This window comes from Oncorhynchus keta, unplaced genomic scaffold, assembly GCF_023373465.1.
Source record: "Oncorhynchus keta strain PuntledgeMale-10-30-2019 unplaced genomic scaffold, Oket_V2 Un_contig_16010_pilon_pilon, whole genome shotgun sequence".
Lineage (NCBI taxonomy): Eukaryota > Metazoa > Chordata > Actinopteri > Salmoniformes > Salmonidae > Oncorhynchus > Oncorhynchus keta.
Genome location: NW_026279656.1, coordinates 1833 through 7500, shown reverse-complemented (window position 1 = coordinate 7500; position 5668 = coordinate 1833). Strand labels below are relative to the sequence as shown.

General features: G+C 40.7%; 1 protein-coding gene across 1 annotated transcript in view; it reads right to left on the bottom strand.

Moving 5' to 3' along the window:
* The window catches only part of LOC127919214 (collagen alpha-1(XIV) chain-like), a 47613-nt gene extending 42847 nt beyond the window's left edge, over nucleotides 1–4766 (bottom strand). Inside the window, exon 1 of the mRNA XM_052502715.1 lies at nucleotides 4555–4766. The gene's annotated coding sequence lies outside the window, so the exon portion shown is untranslated. The remainder of the gene's footprint in view (nucleotides 1–4554) is intronic.
* Nucleotides 4767–5668: the final 902 nt, after the last annotated feature.

The following is a 5668-nucleotide window of genomic DNA, read 5'->3' as shown; positions in this document are numbered from 1 at the left end:
GGAGATGAGTCCCCTAAGCAAGCTGGTCCTGGGGCTCTGTTCACAAACACACCCCACAGAGCCCCAGGACAGGAGCACAATTAGACCCAACCAAATCACGAGAAAACAAAAAGATAATTATTTGACTCATTGGAAAGAATTAACAAAAAAAACAGAACAAACTAGAATGCTATTTGGCCCTACACAGAGAGTACACAGCGGCAGAATACCTGACCACTGTGACTGACCCAAACTTAAGGAAAGCTTTGACTATGTACAGACTTAGTGAGCATAGCCTTGCTATTGAGAAAGGCCGCCGTAGGCAGACATGGCTCTCAAGAGAAGACAGGCTATGTGCACACTGCCCACAAAATGAGGTGGAAACTGAGCTGCACTTCCTAACCTCCTGCCCAATGTATGACCATATTAGAGAGACATATTTCCCTCATATTACACAGATCCACAAAGAATTCGAAAACAAATCCAATTTTGATAAACTCCCATATCTACTGGGTGAAATATCACAGTGTGACATCACAGCAGCAAGATTTGTGACCTGTTGCCACAAGAAAACGGCAACCAGTGAAGAACACACACCATTGTAAATACAACCCATATTTATGCTTATTTATTTTCCCTTGTGTACTTTAAACATTTGTACATTGTTACAACACTAATATATATATATATATAATATATGACATTTGTAATGTCTTTATTGTTTTGAAACTTCTGTATGTGTAATGTTTACTGTTCTATGTGTAATGTTTACTGTTCTATGTGTAATGTTTACTGTTCTATGTGTGATGTTTACTGTTCTATGTGTAATGTTTACTGTTCTATGTGTAATGTTTACTGTTCTATGTGTAATGTTTACTGTTCTATGTGTGATGTTTACTGTTCTATGTGTAATGTTTACTGTTCTATGTGTAATGTTTACTGTTCTATGTGTAATGTTTACTGTTCTATGTGTAATGTTTACTGTTCTATGTGTAATGTTTACTGTTCTATGTGTAATGTTTACTGTTCTATGTGTAATGTTTACTGTTCTATGTGTAATGTTTACTGTTCTATGTGTGATGTTTACTGTTCTATGTGTAATGTTTACTGTTCTATGTGTGATGTTTACTGTTCTATGTGTACGTTTACTGTTCTATGTGTACGTTTACTGTTCTATGTGTGATGTTTACTGTTCTATGTGTAATGTTTACTGTTCTATGTGTAATGTTTACTGTTCTATGTGTAATGTTTACTGTTCTATGTGTAATGTTTACTGTTCTATGTGTGATGTTTACTGTTCTATGTGTAATGTTTACTGTTCTATGTGTGATGTTTACTGTTCTATGTGTAATGTTTACTGTTCTATGTGTAATGTTTACTGTTCTGTGTGATGTTTACTGTTAATTTTTATTGTTTGTTTCACTTTTGTATATTATCTACTTCACTTGCTTTGGCAATGTTAACACATGTTTCCCATGCCAATAAAGCCCTGGAATTGAATTGAATTGAATTGAATTGAATTGAGAGAGAGAGAGAGAGAGAGATGTTTACTGTTCTAGAGAGAGGAGGACACAGAATGAGAGAGAGAGATGAAAGACAGAGGGACACAATGTGAAGAGAGAGAGAGAGAGAGAGAGAGAGAGAGAGAGAGAGAGAGAGAGAGAGATGAGAAGAGAGAGTGAGAGACACAATGAGAGAGAGAGAGAGAGAGAGAGAGAGAGAGAGAGAGAGAGAGAGAGAAGGACAGAATGAGAGAGAGAGAGAGAGAGTTCTATGTGTAGAGACTGTTCTATGTGTAAGAGAGAGAGAGAGAGTCTTAGAGAGTGAGAGAGAAAGAGCAAGTGTGAGAGCTAGAGAGAGAGAGAGCTGAGCTAGAGAGAGAGAGCTGTTCTAGAGAGAGCGAGAGAGCTGAGAGAGAGCTGCTAGAGAGAGCGTTCTAGAGAGAGAGCGAGAGTGATGAGCGAGAGAGAGAGAGCGAGAGCGTGAGAGAGCGAGATGTGTATGAGATGTAAGTGTTTACTTGCTTATGGTAATAAAGCCCTTAAATTGAAAATTTAAATTGAGAGAGTTTCAGAGAGAGACCAGCATTGAGTAGTTAACAGACATCCATAGCTAATAAAGCTTTTTGAGTGTCGAGGCCCAGCCAGTCTCAAGTGGGGGCAGGCAGAAGGGAGTGAGGGGAAAAGGGAAAGATGAGAGTCAGAATGAGAATGGGAAGTTGGAAACAGAACAGTAGAGGACTTTGTTACATTTTGACGGACAGGCACAATGAGAACATTTCCTGAGTGCCATTGTTGACATTGAGAACAAGCAGAGCTCAACTTGTCTGTCACAATGAGAGATTAAGAGCAGGAGCTAGACAGGCAGATTGAGAGCAGAGAGCGAGAGAGAGCGAGAGAGAGAGAGCGGTATGAGAGTAAGTACTTGCCACATAGGCCTCTAAATGAAAATAAATTGAGTAGGCTGAAAATGACCAGCTTTACTAACAGATTGTAACAGCAGCACAGGAATGGAGGCCCAGCCAGTCTCAAGTGGCAGGCAGAAGGGACTGTAGGGGGAAAAGGGGGAAAGATGAGAGTCACTTTACTGGGAAGATTGGAAACAGAACAGGAATGGAGGACTTTGTTACATTTTGACGGACAGGCACATAGAGAACATTTCCTGAGTGCCATTGTTGACATTGAGAACAGTAGGCTGAAAATGTCTGTCACCAGCTTTACTAGACAGGCAGATTGTAACAGCAGCACAGGAATGGAGGAGGCTAGTACAATACTGCCACATAGGACTCTACTGTAGGGCAGTAGGCTGAAAATGACCAGCTTTACTCACAGATTGTAACAGCAGCACAGGAATGGAGGAGGCTAGTACAATACTGCCACATAGGACTCTACTGTAGGGCAGTAGGCTGAAAATGACCAGCTTTACTCACAGATTGTAACAGCAGCACAGGAATGGAGGAGGCTAGTACAATACTGCCACATAGGACTCTACTGTAGGGCAGTAGGCTGAAAATGACCAGCTTTACTCACAGATTGTAACAGCAGCACAGGGATGGAGGAAGCTAGTACAATACTGCCACATAGGACTCTACTGTAGGGCAGTAGGCTGAAAATGACCAGCTTTACTCACAGATTGTAACAGCAGCACAGGAATGGAGGAGGCTAGTACAATACTGCCACATAGGACTCTACTGTAGGGCAGTAGGCTGAAAATGACCAGCTTTACTCACAGATTGTAACAGCAGCACAGGAATGGAGGAGGCTAGTACAATACTGCCACATAGGACTCTACTGTAGGGCAGTAGGCTGAAAATGACCAGCTTTACTCACAGATTGTAACAGCAGCACAGGAATGGAGGAGGCTAGTACAATACTGCCACATAGGACTCTACTGTAGGGCAGTAGGCTGAAAATGACCAGCTTTACCACTTGTGTACATTTTGTTCTATGACTATATTCAATGCATTCATTATACTCAAACAGCATTGATGATGAAAATAGATTTCCAATCAACATCCCTGGACATAAGTGAATAACATGTCTTTATATACAGAGATACTGTACATCTTTAATCCTGGTATCTGTGTCCATCAAACTAAACCTGACATTGACTTCATGACAGAGATATCATTTAGACATTTAAACTATTTTATACAAGCAAAGCATCAAATGTTTTCTTCAAAAACATTATTTGCTATACTTATGCAATACAATTTAACCAAACCAAAAATATATATTGTCATTAGATTTAGGTTAAACGGTCGGTGAAAAAATTGTTTTTTTTTTACAGTTCCATGACAGGTTCCCACGTTGTTTCATTTTCATCGCATTTATTTATTGTTGTTTAAATGACGTGTAAACAGCGTTGATTCAACCAGTTTGTGTCCTACGGGAAGTAACTATTTGCTGACAAACATTGGATGTTGTTTCCTTACTTGTAAACCCTTATGGCCAATTATTCTTCAAAAGAGGAAGTATACACGAATCAGCACATTCAATTTGAAAGCTGAAACTGCTGATGAAACTCGTGAAGTAATAATCCCTAAACGCAGTCCAATCAAAATAAACCTCATCAATCTGAAGTATGTAGCCTACACGTCAATAGAATATGCGATAGGAACAAAACGCATCTTGTCGCCCTGGAAACAACCGGAAAATAGAGATATTTCGGTTTTTTTTGTATTTACAATGAAATTCCACGAATACCATAATAATGATAGTTAATAATACATAAAAAATCATTTCTGACTTGATTTATAGGCACACAAAAAACATTTGAATGGCTTAAATTACTCCAGTTGTGCAACTCTCACAGTGCCTACTTCAAAAGTTAATTGTTAACTTGTGCACCCGACAGGAAACTGATGAGAAGATTACCCACAAGTTTAGTTACATTCCAGAACTTTCAATTCCTTTACAATTAATTTGGTAATTTATCAGTATATTTGATCAAGTCAATCTATCCAATTGATTGCCTTTGAGAGCGCGGAGTAAATGACCATAATAAATATAGGCTAAGCACTCGAAACAAAACAAATTCCATACTGAATGAATGAAATAGCAATCCATAACTCACAAGTCATCAAATCCTAAACGCTCCTATTTCCCACGGATCCTCTCGGTCCCCAGAGTGTATGTCTCCGTCTCCCTGGTTTGTTTCAGCCTCTCTCAGTCAACTATTCCGTCAGTCAGTCCAGACTCAAACTGGGGGTGGGTGTTTCTTGCGTCGTTATTCAACCGTCCCTTCGGCTATTCATCCCCCTCTACTTCTCTCTCTCCTTCCTTCACCTCATTTCATCCTGTGGACTGACGGGGGGGAATCGACCAATTGCTGCTGAACAGGAGGACGGGAGCGAAACGGGAGGGTGGAATTCGACAAAAAAAAAAAAAAAAAACCTCAGGCACTTTGCCTCGACAGGACTTGTCAAGAAAAACGACTTGTAACCGAATGTAGGTTTTAACACTCAGGAAATGTTCATTTAGCTCTGTCGTTAGTTTTCATAGCATTGTTATGTCTGACACCGACTGGATTGGAATTGTGGAATCTGAGCAGGTGCTTCGGCAAATTCTGTTGCGCGCTCTCTGGTGCTCTGAGGCTGTGAACGCACCAAGTGACTATACATTTAAACATACATCTACGCTAAGTTTTTACTTGAATGGCTGTTGCGTAATATCGAATGAACATTTGCAAATTCCTCGGAATATTGCCTTATTTTAGTTGACTTGTCTTTTGGGACAGCGGAATTTGAAACGTGGGTGATAGTGAATTGTGCAGCATTGCGGCTCTGGAATAAACTCCACTCCACACCAGGTGTACCGTAGCGACCCTCAACCTCTTTCCCCACAAACCTCCCATCCGTCGTCCATAGACCATCCCAAATGGCACCCTATTCCCTATATAGTGCACTACTTTTGATCAGAACCAAAAGAGCACCCTATTCCCTATATAGTGCCCTTTGATCAGAACCAAAAGAGCACCCTTTTCCTATATAGTGCACTATTCTGGTCTGTCTGTCCTCCTAACACCTCTCCCCTCCCAGCCAGCCCCTCCCAGAGAGAGGGAAACCCACACCCTTGCTCCCAGAGAGAGACAGAAACCAGATGCTATGACAGTCCCAATGATGTCACCTCACCTGTCTTTGACTAGGCTGGGAGCATCCAATGGCTGCTGGGTAGGAATCAGATCCTTT